The following is a 15356-nucleotide window of genomic DNA, read 5'->3' as shown; positions in this document are numbered from 1 at the left end:
AGGAAGTGAACTATGTTCCACACTGGGTGTAACTTGAGCATAGGAGACTTCAGAGCCAACCCCCACCAGGACACACTTCCTTGAACAAGGCCACATCTACTCCAACAAAGCCATACATTCTAATAATATCACTCCCTACAGGGACCATTTTCTTTCAAACCACCACAAAGCCCATGTTGGCACTAAAAGATGGCCAGAGGCCATTTGGACTCAGACAAAGAGTGCTAAGATAGATCAAATGTTAGTATAAAGTGAAGGATAGGGCTTCTAGACTGACAACTATACAGACCCTACTTCTTCTTGTTGCTGTCAGGGAGTCACAGAGTGAAAGAGCTCCCACAACCTGCTTTTAAGGATGAAATTTGCTAAAATGTAATGGTTATTGTCTATGAGCAATGTAGTTTCTGCAGATATACACTACCCAGAAGTATAAAAACCCTTCCAGAGTTCCCACAAATGATCAAAACTTCTCTAATCTATGTTTACCTTTACAGGCCAGATTTTGGTAATTTCATGTCCTAAAAAACTCATTAGTAGAAATGTTTCTGTTCAAATTTGCCTTTGTCTTTTTACTCTTTCTGCCACTAGTGTCACTGTTTTAACTCTAATTTATCTATGTCCACTGCCATTAAACCACCAAAAAAGAACCACTCTTTACAGTGTCCATCACTAGAACTCCAAGCTCTACAACAAGATGCCAAATACCTCCAATTCTGTAATATCAGATTTATTCTGCATATCTTCTGAAAGAAAAAAATGACAACCTGTTCAACTATGTTTGACATTTTGTCAGTTGGGTCTCCTGTATCTGAACAGCTACTTATCCCCAATTTAAAAAAAAGTTATTTAGGTCTATGAATTTCTGGACCTATTCATCTATAAAGCTCAATCCTTCTCACAGATGAAAATATTACTTTCCCAAAGCTCTTCATTTAAACTCCTTATACCCTTTGTAAAACAAAAATAATGTGTATATAAAGGGATATAAATGGATATCATCTTTGACTAATGAAGAGTCTGCTATAAGAGTAGTAAGGAGTACAATTTAAAGCCTGGTTTCAGATAAATAAAATTGTTTTTGAAGAATACTAATTAAATAAAAGGTATGGTGTCTGTCTTAGTCATTATTCTATTGCTGTGAAGGATACCATGACTAAGGCAATTCTTACAAAAGAAACAACTTAATTGGGAGCTTGCTTACAGTTTGAGAGACTTAGTCTATTATCATCATGCCAGGCACCATGGCTTCAGGCAAGCATGATGCTGGAGAAGTTACTGAGCACTACATCCTGATCCTTAGACAGAGAGTAAGACACTCTGGGTTTGACATGGGCTTCTGAAAGCTGAAAGTCCACTCCCAGTGACACACCTCCTCCAACAAGACCAAACCTACACCAACAAGGCCACACCTCCTAATTCTTCCCTGACAGCTCATCAACTGCGGACTAAGTCATCCTTATTTGAATTGCCACAGTATCCAAGGACAGTCTTGTTGTTTAACACCAGGGATATGTTCTAGGAAATACATCTTTGGCTAATTTCTTCTTTGTGTGAGCATGATGGAATGTACTTACATAACCTAAGGTGGCAATGATATCATGAGATAGGAGAATTGTGTGGGACTATCATTCCATATATGGCCAATCCTTAGGAAGTACATAACTGCATTTCAGCCTTGAAGAAGTCAGAGTAATCTCTGGATTCAAAGAGACAGGTAGTCAGCTAGCACCCAGTTTCATCTTTGTTAGAATTCTACCATTTTTTCTATGAGTGCTTCTATTGCTACATTAGCTTTCAGGACATAAATCTTAGAAGCTCTGGCTCCCAATGACCAGAATCTTCTCCACTCTCTCTGTTTCTCCAGAACCAACAGTTAGGATCATGCCTAGCACAACAACAGACCATCTCTCGCTGGCTTCCATTTCTGCAACCCTCCATGACCAGCAAGCATTCCCTGTGAACACACCAGTGAAGCAGTAAAATTGGCAACACACAGCTAAAACTTTCTCTGAAAATATAGAGAGGAAAAAGAAACCAAGGAATAAAACACCCACCCAACAAATACAAACCCAGAAATCAGACCTCTAATCACCTCAAACCCAGAAACCTAGACACCAATATAAGAACTCGGTAACACCGCAAGCAATATATCACCCCCAGAGCCCAGCTATGCCAGAGCCCAGCTGTCCCAGAGCCCAGCTGTCCCAGAGCCCAGCTGTCCCAGAGCCCAGCTATCCCACTACAGCAGGCCCTGGCTAGTCCGGAGAAGCTGAAGCCCAAAACATATACTTTAAGACCAACTAGATGAAGATGATGAAGATGACAGAGGTCCTTAAAGGGGAAATGAATAAATCCCTTAAAGCGGGGTGGTGGTGGTGCACGCCTTTAATCCCAGCTCTTGGGAGGCAGAGGCAAGCAAATCTCTGTGAGTTCAAGACCAGCCTGGGCTACAGAGTGAGTTCCAGGAAAGGCATAAAGCTACACAGAGAAACCCTGTCTCAAAAAAGAAAAAACAAACAAACAAAAAAAGAAATCCAGGAAAACACAAACAAACAACTGGAGGAAATGAATAAACCCCTCAAAGAAAGCAAAAAAAAAAAAAAAAGCAGTGAAGGAAATGAATAAAACTATTCAAGACCAGAAGATAGAAATAGAAGCAACAAAGAAATCATATAATGAAGGAATTCTGGAAATGAAAATTTTAGTAATGCAAACAGGAACTATAGAGACAAGTTTTACCAACACAATACACAGACGGAAGAACCTCAGGCATGGATGATATAATTTAAAAAGTGGACACATCAGTCAAAGAAAATGTTAAAACTAAAAAATTCCTAACACAAATGTCCAGGAAATCTGAGACACTGTGAAAAGACCAAACCTAAGAATAATAGGAATAGAGGAAGGAGAAGATTCCCAACTCAAAAGCCCAGGAAATGTTTTTAACAAAATCATAGAAGAATGTTTTTCTAACCTAAAGAAGGATGTGCCTATAAGGGTACAAGACGCATACAGAACACCAAATAGATTGGACCAGAAAAGAAAGTCCCCTCACCATATAATAATCAACACACTAAAGATACAGAAAAAAAAGAAAGAATATTAAAAGCTGAAATGGAAAAAGACCAAGTAACATATAAAGGCAGACCTATTAGAATTACACCTGACTTATCAATGGAGACTGAAAGTCAGAAGGGCCGAGACAGATGTGCTGCAGAATCTAAGAGACCACAGATGCCAGCCTAGACTACTATGCCTAGGAAAATTTTCAATCACCATAAATGGAGAAAATAAAATATTCCACAATGAACTCAAGTTTAAGCAATTTCTGCTGTGGAAAATCCTTTTGTACACTGTGAAGACTTGTCACTGTGACTGGTTTAATAAACAAACTGACTGACCAAAAGCTGAACAGGATAAAGTTAGGCAGGAAAGCCAAACTGAGAATGATTGGATGATGAAGGGCAGAGTAAAAGAATCACCAGGAAACACAGAGAAGCAGGAAGAAAATGCTGTACTGAGGAAAGGTACCAAGCCACATGGCTAAACATAGATAAGAATTATGGGTTAGCTTAAGTATAAGAGTTAGTAACAAGCCTGAGCTATCAGCTGAGCATTTATAATTCATATTCAGCTTCTGAGTCAGTTATTTGGGACTGGGTGGTCAGGACAGCAAAAGTCCATTTACAAATATCTGTCTACAAATCCAGCCCTACAAAGGGAGCTAGAAGGGAAACTCCAACCCAAGGAGGCTAATTATACCTATGAAAACACAGGAAATAATCTCACACCAGCAAAACCGAAAGAAGGGAAGCACATACACACACACACACACACACACACACACACACACACACACACACACCAACAACAACAACATAATCAGAATTAACAATCAATGGTCACTGGTATCTCTCAATATCAATGGACACAATTCCCCAATAAAAAGATGCTGATTAACAGAATAGATTCAAAATAGGATCCATCTTTCTGCTGTATACAAGAAAAACACTTCAACATCAAAGATAGGTATTACCTCAGGATAAAGGGTTAGAAAATGATATTCCAAGGAAATGGACTTAAAAATCATCCTGGTATAATCATTTTAATATCTAATAAAATAAACTTCAAACCACAATTAATCAAAAGAGATGAGAAAGGAGATTTCATACTCATCAAAGGAAAAACCCATCAAAATGACAATTCGATTCGTAACAGCTATATCCTGAACACAAGGACACCTATGTTTGTAAAAGAAACACCACTACAGCTTAAATCACATATTGACCCTCTCACACTGATAGTGGCAGACTTTGATATATCACTCTTGCCAATGGATAGGTCATCCAGACAAAAACTAAATAGAAAAACACTGGAGTTAACTGATGTTATAAACCAAGAGAACCTAACAGACATTTATAGAATATTCCACTCAAACACAAAAGAATATACTTTCTTCTCAGCACCTCATGGAACATTTTCCAAAATTGACCATATACTCAGTCACAGAGCAAGTCTCAACAGACACAAGAGGCTAAATGGTTCCAGCACAGAATTCTACCAGATCTTCAAGGAAGAGCTAACACCAATACTCCTCAATTTATTCCACAAAATAGAAAAAGAAGGAACATTGCCAAATTCATTTTGGAAGCCACAGTGACACTGGTACCCAAACTACACAAAGACTCACCAAAAAAGAGAATTATGTACCAATTTCTTTCATGAACATTGATGCACAAATACTCAATAAAATACTTACAAATCAAATCCAAGAACACATGAAAAAGATCATCCACCATGATCAAGTAGGTTTCAATGATTCCATATACCTAAATAGATAAATATAGTCATGATATGAACAAATTCAAAGACAAAAACAACATGATCATCTCATTAGATGCAAAAAATCCTTTGACAAACTCCAACACCCTATTCATGATAAAAGTCCTGGAGAAATTAAAGGTGCAAGGGACATGCCTCAATAGAATAAAGGCAGTTTATAAAATAAGCCTATAGCCAACATCACCTTAAATGGAGAGAGACTCAAAGCATTCCCACTAAAATTAGAAAAAAAAAAACAAGGCTATCCACTCTCTCTTGAATGTAGAGCAAGGTGAACACTCCTCCTCCACTGAGGATTGAAGTGCAAACCTATGCAGTCACTTTGGAAATGAATATGGTGGTTCCTCAGAAAATTGGGAATTGATCTATGTCAAGACCCAGCTATACCAATCTTGGGCATATATCTAAAGGATATGCCATCCTACCACAAGGACACTCACTCAATTATGTTCATAACAGCTTTATTCATAATAACCAAAAACTGATAACAAACTAGATGTTCCTCAACAGACGAATGGATAAAGAGAATGTGGTATATTTACACAATGGAGTATTACTCAGCTGTTAAAAAATGACATTATGAAATTTGCAGTCAAATGGATGGAACTAGAAAAAAAATCATCCTGACCGAGAAAGACAAATATTATATGCATTCACTTATAAGTAGATATTAGCTGTTAAGTAAATGATAATCAAGCTACAATGCACAGGCCCAGAGAGGTTAGGTAAAGAGGAAGACTTGAAGGAGAAAGTATGGATCTCCCTGGGAAGGAGAAATAGAACAAATTTTGTGGATAAACTAGGGGTGGGTAATAATGGGATCAGAAGGGATCAGGTGGTGGAGGGATGAAGTGAGAGAGTGCATGGAAGACTGCTAAAATTGGCGGGCACTTGGGAAATGGTATGGAAACCTAGTGCTGTGGGAACTTTCTGAAAACTATGAGGGTGACTCTAGTGAGGACTCCTAGTAATGGAGGATATGGAATCTGTACTGGCCATTGTTTTGTAGCCGCGCAAGATTTCCAGTGGTGGAACTGGATTGTGTTTGGTTGAGTTGTTAGCCAAAGGGGTCTCATGGAGATCCCTAAACAACCCAGGCTGGTGCTAAAACAAAAGGTTGCTCTCTGAAAACTGACAGCAGGGAGGGCCCATTGCCAAGAACAACATCTACACATTTCATTGAGCTGGTGCCTGCATGAAGCCTTCACCTCTACATTTTAATCTCTTTGACACAGAAGGTACTCTGCAGGCTATGGAAAAGAGAAACCTGGACACCAATCCAGCCTCAAAATCCTCAACCTACCATCTGTCCTATCTACAAGATGTGCTAGGGCAATTATGGCACAGAACTTGTGGGAATCGGCATTTGATTCTAACTAACATGGCATAAAACTCAGTCACTTTTGTTCAGATGGAGTTCTGATTTAGAAGATGCAAGACTGTTGCTTTACCATTATTTCCAATATTAAGAATAATTAAGCTAGGCAGTGGTGGTGCACACCTTTAATTACAGCACTCAGAAGACAGAGGCAGGCAGATCTCTGTGGGTTTGAGGCCAGCCAGCCTCATCTATAGAGTCTATAGCCAAGTTCTAGGACAGCCAGGAAAACAGAGAGAGAAACCTTATCTCAAAAAAAAAATAGATAGATAGATAGACAGACAGACAGATAGATAGACAGATAGATAGATAGAATAAATGAAAGAAAAATATAATAAAGTGTCCTCAGTGCCTTTTATACAAGACTGAATGCTCTCTGTAGAATGACCATTGATCTTAGCATGTGGTAATTCTTACAGTAATTAATAGAAACGTAATGAATGCCACTTCAAGAGAAGTAATTAACAATGACTTGCCTGTTTTGATACAGAGAAAACCAAATTACCTACTGCTTATTTTTAGTGCCTTTGACAGAGACCAAAAGTTCAATAGTATTGTCCCCGGTGTAATGATCAATGGGTTATAAAAGCTAAACATCTTTTAACAGTATGGTACTATTTGCTACTAGAAAGACAAGTCATAATACGGAGATAAGCATACCAGTAAATGCAGGAAAATTCCTAGAGTCAAACATGTATTTCTTTTATCTGAACTTTTAGAGCCTTTTAAAAGAAACTACCAATAGATTAAATTATCTAGATTATCAAGAGAGATTTCCCAAATCTCTTCATTTAAATTCCTCATGTCCTTTGTAAAACAGAAGTGTTGTCTATGTAAAGGGTCAAAAATAGATATCATCTGTGAGTAATGACGGAAGGCAGTAAGGAGTACAATTTAAATCCTGATTTCAGATAAATAAAATTGTTTCCAAAGAAACAATTATCAAGAAGAAATGAAATGTTGAACACTTCCATCATGCTGTACAATCTACCTGTTACTGTAAGTGAACACCAAAATCTCTCACTAGTGATTATACAAGAATGAAAGAACAATACACAAATAGGACATTTTCAAAAGTCAGAGAAAAAGTAGGCTTTTAACTTTTTAAGTGAATTAAATAACTACCACCTAAAGTAGAAAGTCTAAAGCAAAACTGTTGGTTCTATAAAACATGTTGTCTGGGAAAAACAGGGGCCTAAAATATACTTCTCATGTTGTGATGCGTATGTTTTTTCAGTCTGGATGTTGTCAACTATTTTTATATGACTTTTATTTTAATATATTGATTTAAACAAAAAGAAATAACATCTACATGATTTCTTTCAACCAAGTCTTTGCATCTAAAAAATTAGATTTGTTTTAATACAGAGTAAACTTTGTGAATTATTTTTTAATTCTTGGACATAAGTATTGAGTCTACTCAATACACTTCTCATTTTCACATTTAAATTATACAGCCAGACTCCCTGGGACCCACCAGCCACACAGACCAGGAAATCAGGTGGTCAATCTTCTGCGTCCCTCTGCCCTTCCCATTCTAGTCCTTAAGTTGTATTCCCAGGCTTGCAGCGGGCCATCTGCTGCCTCTCCTTCTTCTCTGCCCCCATTCCTAGTGGGTCACACAGATATTCTCCTACAGCCTTCTTCCACTCTTTGTCTCAGCCATCAACCCCCTCAGGCACTCCTTGGAAGCCCACTAGTCATGCCTGCCAGGGAAGCCAGTGGGCAGCCTTCACTCCCCCTCCTCTCCTACAGTTCTTACCCCCAAGTCTACCCCCAGCTTTGTAGTACACTATCTGCTGTACCTCCACTTCACCTCTGCCCCTATTCTCATGGGTCTATGCAGATCCTAGTGATACAACCAACTCTACTAGTTCCAGTGGACCATCTCAATGCACCCTCCCTTACAGCCCATCCCCATTCCTTAGTGTAAGCTCTCAATACCTAGAAATACATTTTGCCATTCTACCAGAGACCTCCAGTGGCCACATCTGGCAGAATCTTAGAAGCACTCCCTACCAGACAACCTACAGCCATCACACTCTCCTAAAAACCACAGAGGGCATCAGAGCCCAGCAAAGACAAGACCAGATATCAGCACCTAAAATTGCAACCATCTCAAATCCAAATGTCTAGATGCCAGCAATAGCAGGTTGTACAATATGTCTTCACAGGAAAAGACATTCAGAACACTGTTAGCACAGGCACTAAGATCAAGAATTAATAAATTTATTAATAAATTAATAAATTCATTAATAAACCTAATGAAACTGAAAAGCTTCTGTATAGCAAAAGACACCGTCACTCAAACAAAGTGGCAGACTATAGAATGAGAAAAGATTTTTACTGACAAGCGCTACCCATAGCAGTAGGTAGAACAGGCAAGCGACTGGTCTCCCAGCTGAACTGTCCCAACCTCCAGGCCCTAAGCCCCAGGCCAGATCCCATGCCCCTACTCCTCCCAACCCCAGTGGAACTAGAGTGCTCTGGTAAAGACCTCAGCAGCTGACCAGGAGGTAAGATACCTTCAAGCAGGCTGTACCACCACTGCTGCTACCCACTGGACTCTGTTCCCATAAGACCCACTCTACCGCCCAACCACACCTACCCCAGTATCCTCCATATTGACATCCCTCTCTGGCAACATCAGCAGACCCTATGGGCACAAGCACCATCTACACCAGTTGGAAGAAGAGATGGATAAACACTAGTGAAAGAATACATTCAACAACATAAAGGGCAATATGGTACCACCAGAACCCAGTGGTCCAGCAACAGTAAGACCTCAACATCCCAATACAGATGAAGCAGAAATAAATGACCTTAAAAACAACTTTATAAAGATGATAGAGGCCCTTAAAGAGGAAATGAAAAATTCCCTTAAAGAAATGGAAGAAAAGACAAACAAAAAATTGGAAGAAATGAATAAATAACTTAAAGAAAGCCAAGAAAAAACAAACAGGTAGAAAGAAACAGTTCAAGACTTGAAAATTGAAATAGAGGCAATAAAGAAAACACAAACTGAGAGAATTTAGAAATGGAAAATCTGGGTAAGCAAACAGGAACTACAGATGGAAGCATCTCCAGCAGAATACAAGAGATGGAAGAGAGAATCTCAGGCATTGCAGATATGATATAGAAAGTAGATTCATCAGTCAAAGAAAATGTTAAATCCAAAAAATTCTTAACACAAAACATCCAGGAAGTCTGGGACACCATGAAAAGTTCAAACCTAGGAATAACAGGGATAGAAGAAAAAGAATTCCAGCTGAAATGCACAGAAAATATATTCAACAAAATCATAGATGAAAACTTCCCCAACCTAAAGAAGGACATGCCTATAAAGGTACAAGAAGTTTACAGAACACCAAATAGACTGCACCAGAAAAAAAAAATCCCAATGTCACATAATAATCAAAACACTAAACATGCAGAATAAAGAAAGAATATTAAAAGCTGCAAAGGAAAAAGGCCAAGTAACACATAAAGGCAGACCTATCAGAATTACATCTGACTTCTCAATGGAGACCCTAAAAGTCAGAAGAGCTTCTTGTAAATAGAAAAGGATATTTCCTATTCATTGAAGGAAAAATCCATCATGATGAAGTATCAGTTCTGAACATTTATGCTTCAAATACAAGGGTATGCACATTTGTAAAAGAAATGTTGTTAAAGCTTAAATCATACATCAAACCCCACACATTAATATTGAGAGACTTCAACATCCTACTCTTACCAATGGACAGGTCTACCAGTTCTGTGGAGAACATATCATCACACTCACACCTACAGGGTATTTAAGTCCCCTCCTTTAGATCAGCCATGTGATTTTCCTCCTGCCCCCTTCCCCCACCTTAATCTCTGGGGGCTGAAGAGTCACCTGGGAGTGCTTTGCCCAAATAAACCTGGTCTTTTACATTTTACCAGACAGAAACTTAACAGAGAAATAAAGGAACAAACAGGTGTTCTGGCTGGAAGGGACTTAACAGACATCTACAGAACATTTCAGCCAAACACAAAAGAATATACCATCTTCTCAGCACCTCATGAAACCTTCTCTAAAACTGATTACATACTCGGTCACAAAACAAATCTCAATAGGTACAAAAAATTGGAATAACTCCATGTATTTTATCAAATCACCATGGGTTAAAACTAGAATTCAACAACACACACTACAGAAAGCCTACAAACTCATGGAAACTGGACAACTCTCAAATGAATTATCACTGGGCCAAGGAAGAAATAAAGAAATTAAAGACTTCCTAAATTTCAATGAAAATTAATGCACAAAATACTCAAACTTATGGGACACTATGAAAGCAGTGCTAAGAGGAAAGTTCATAACACTAAATGCCTACATATAGAATTTGGAGAAATCTCACACTAGTGGCTTAACAGCACACCTGAAAGCTCTAGAACAAAAAGAAACAAACTCACCCAGGAGGAGCAGATGGCAGAAAATAACCAAACTCAGAGCTGAAATCAACAACATAGAAACAAAGAGAACAATACAAAAAATCAATGAAACAAAAAGTTGGTTCTTTGAGAAAATCAACAAGACAGACATACCCTTAATCAAACTAACCAAAAGGCAGAGAGAGAATATCCAAATTAACAAAATCAGAAATGAAAAGGGAGACATAAAAACAGATACTGAGGAAATCCAGAGAATCATTAGGTCATACTTTGAAAACCTATATTCCAGAAAATTAGAAAATATAAAAAAGACAATTTTCTGGATAGGTACCACATACCAAAATTAAATCAAGACCAGATAAACTATTTAAATAGACCTATAATCCCTAAGGAAATAGAAGCAGTCATTAAAAGTCTCCCAACAACAACAACAAAGGCTCAGGTAGTTTTAACACAGAATTCTACCAGAATTTCAAAGAAGCCCTAATACCAATACTTTTCAAATTGTTCTATACAAGGGGAATAGAAGGAATATTGCCAATTTTTTTAATGAGGCTACAGTTAACCTGAAACCCAAACTCCAGTAATAGACCATTCTCTTTCATGAACATTGATACAAAAATACTCAGTAAAATACTGGCAAACTGAATCCAAGAACACATCAAAAAAATCATCCACCATAATCAAGTAGGCTTCATCTCAGAGATGCAGGAATGGTTCAACATACAAAAATCTGTCAAGGAAAATACCTAAACATAAAAAAAGCAATATATAGCAAGCCAATGCCCAACATAAATTAAATGGAGAGAAACTCAAAGAGATTCCACTAAAATCAGGAACAAGACACAGGTGTCCACTCTCTTATCTATTTCTCAAAGTTCTAGATAGAGCAATAAGACAACGAAAGGAGATCAAGAGGATACAAATTTAAAAGAAAGAAGTAAAACTTTCACTATTTGCAGATTGTATATATAAGTGACCTCAAAAATTCCACCAGGGAACTCTTACAGCTGATAAGCATCTTCAGTAATATGATGGGATGCAAGATTAACTCAAAAAAAATCAGTAGCTCTTCTATATACAAATGATAAATGGGCTGAGAAAGAAATCAGAGAAACAACACCCTTTACAATAGCCACAAACAATATAAAATACCTTGGGGTAACTCTAACCAAACAAATGAAAGACTTGCATGACAAGAACTTTAAGTCTTTGAATTAAGAAATTGAAAAAGAAATCAGAAAGATCTTCCATGTTCTTGGATAGGTAGGATTAACATAGTAAAAATGGCAAGTAGAAGAATGCAAATAGATCCATATCTATTGTCATGCACAAAACTCAATTCCAAGTGGATCAAAGACCTCAACATAAATTCAGTTATACTGAACCTGACAGGAGAGGAAGTGTGAACTAGCCTTGAACACATTGGCACAGGAGACTACTTCCTAAATATAACACAAGTAGCACAGACACTGAAAACAACAATTAATAAATGGGATCTCATGAAAGCTTCTGTAACACAAAGGACATTGTCAATAAGACAAAACAGCAGCCTACAGAATGAGAAAAGATCTTCACCAACCCCACATCTGACAGAGGGCTGATCTTCAAAATATATAAAGAACTCAAAAAGCTAGGCATCAAAATATGAAATAATCCAATTTTAAAATGGGATACAGATCTAAACAGAGAATTCTCAATAGAAAAATCTCAAATGGACAGAAAACAATAATAGAATTGCTCAATATCCTTAGTCATCAGGGAAATGCAAATCAAAACCACTCTGAGATACCATCTTACACCTGTGAGAATGGCTAAGATCAAAAACACTGATGACAGCTTATGATGGAGAGGATGTGGAGTAAGAGGAACACTCCTCCACTGCTGGTGGAAGTGCAAACTTGTACAGCCACTTTGGAAATCAATATGGATTTTTCTCAGAAAACTGGGAATCAAACTAACTCAAGACCCAGCTATAACACTCTTGGAAATATATTCAAAGGATGCTCAATCATCCCTCAAGGACACTTGCTCAACTATGTTCATAGTAGCTTTACTCATAATAGCCAGGAATTGGAAACAACATAGATGTTCCTTAACTGAAGGAATGGATAAAGAAAATGGGATACATTTACACAATGGAGTATTATTCAGCTATAAAAATCAATGACATGATGAAATTCACAAGCAAATGGATGGAACTAGAAAAAAAATCATCCTGAGTGAAGTAGCTCAGACCCAGAAAGACAAGCATGGTATGTACTCACTTGTACAAGGATATTAGCTGTAAAGGATAACCATGCTACTACAATCCACTTCCTCAGAGAGGCTAGGTAACAATGAGGCCTCAAGAGGGGACACTTGGATTTCCCTGGGAAGAGGAAACAGAAGAGATTTCATGGATGGACTGGGGGCATATGTGGATGGGAACATGAGGGATCAGGTCGAGGGTAGATGGGGAGAGTACTGAAAGAGACTGCTAGAAAGGGGAGCATTTCAGGGTCAGGGAGAAGCCTGGTGCAAGAGAAACTCCCAGGAATCTACAAGGATTCCAGCAGCTAAGACTCCTAGCAAAAGAGGATACATAGCCTGAACTAGCCACCTCCTATAACAAGGCATGACTACCAGTGGAGGGATCGGGACACCAACCCAGCCACATAATCTTCAACCTACAGTCTGTCCTGCCTATTGGATGTGGTGGGGTAAGGGTGACACAGAGCTTGTGGGAGTGGCCAACCAATAACTGGTCCAGTCTGAGGCCCATGACACAAGAGTGAGCTCACCCCTGACACTGCCTGGAGTGCCAGGACCCAGAGCCTGGATAGCCCAGAAACCTAGGATTGAACCAAACATGACTGAAGAAAAAAACCTGTCAATTTAATGATGCCTAAGATATTCTGCTATACTCATAGATTGGTGCCTAGCCCAATTGTCATCAGAGAGGCTTAGCAGAGACCCACAGCCAAATGTTAGACTGAGCTCAGGAAATCCTGCTGAAGAGAGGGACAAAGGATTGTAGGATCTAGAAGGGTCAAGGACATCATAAGAAAACTGACTTTGTCAACTAACCTGAGCTCATAGGAGCTCACAGAGACTGAGCTGACTACCAGGCAGCCTACATCAGACTGAACTAGGCCTTCTACATATATGTTACAGTTGTGTAGCTTGGTCTTATTGTGAGATTCCTAACAGTGGGAGCAGGGACTGTCTCTGACTCTTTTGTTGGATTTTGGGACTCTATTCCCCATACTGGGTTACTTGCCCAGCATTAATACAAGGGGAGGTGCTAAGTCTTATTGCAACTTAATATGCCATATTTTATTGATGTCCATGAGAGGCTTGCACTTTTCTGAAGAGAAACAGAGGAGGAGTGGATGGGGGACACAGAGAGGAGGTGGGGGTATCAGGAGGAGAAGAAAGAAGGGAAACTTTGACAGGGATGCAAAATAAGTATACAAGTATTTTTTTTAATGTTTAAAGTTGAGGTTTTTAAAAAATATTTAAATTATGTTTTATTATATTTTTTCTAAATATGTTTGAAAAGTATGTTTCTTTTTATTCAACACATGTTTAATTATTTGATTACCAGCAGCAAACATAAACCAGACACTATGAAACAAATAATTTTGGAAGCTATGGTAATCAGACTGAGGTAAAGCTGAATTGTTTTCTTTATATTCCCTCATCAGCTCTAAAAAGAAAAAAATCTTAAAATAATTATATGAATAAGAAGAACTATTAATTAAAAAATAAATGTCTGACTACATTTCTTTTTTTTATATTATAAAAATTTAATTTTACATATCAGCCACGGGTTCCCCTGTCCTCCCTCCTCCCACTCACCCCTGCCTTCCCAGGAACAGAGAGTGAGAACAAGGAAAGAGATACCATGATAAATGAAGACCCCATGGGAATAGGAAGAAGCAAAGTGCTAGAGAGGTCCCCAGAAATCCACAAAGATATCTCCAGAATAGACTACTGGCAATGGTCGAGAGACAGCCCGAACTGACCTACTCTGGTGATAGGATGGCCAAACACCCTAACTGTCATGATAGAACTCTCATCCAGTGACTGATGGAAGTAGATGCAGAGATCCATGGCCAAGCCCCAGGTGGAGCTCCAGGAGTCCAATGGGCGAGAGAGAGGAGGTCTTATATGAGCAAGAGATATTGAGACCATGATTAGAAAAAGCACAGGGACAAATAGACAAACTAGTGGAAACACATGAACTATGAACCAATAGCTGAGGAGCCCCCATGGAACTGGATCAGGCCTCTGGATAAATGAGACAGTTGATTAGCTTGAACTGTTTAGGAGACCCCCAGGCAGTGGGACTGGGACCTGTCCTTAGTGCATGAGCTGGCTTTTTGGAACCTAGGGCCTATGCTGGGACACTTTGCTCAGCCTAGGTGAAGGGAGGAGGGGACTGAACCTGCCTCAACTGAATCTACCAGGCTGAGCTGAATCCCCAGGGGAGTCCTTGCCTTGGAGGAGGTGGGAATAGGAGGCGGACTAGGGAGAGGGCGGGGGGCAGGAGGAGAGAGGACAGGGGAACCAGTGGCTGATATGAGTTTTTTATATATTCTGGATATCAGCCCTCTGTCAGATGTGGGGTTGGTGAAGATCTTTTCCCATTCCGTAGGCTGTCGCTTTGTCTTGTTGACTGTGTCCTTTGCTCTACAAAAGCTTCTCAGTTTCAAGAGGTCCCATTTATTAA

The sequence above is a fragment of the Peromyscus eremicus genome, chromosome 5 (assembly GCF_949786415.1).
Source record: "Peromyscus eremicus chromosome 5, PerEre_H2_v1, whole genome shotgun sequence".
Lineage (NCBI taxonomy): Eukaryota > Metazoa > Chordata > Mammalia > Rodentia > Cricetidae > Peromyscus > Peromyscus eremicus.
This window is presented reverse-complemented; position numbering follows the sequence as displayed.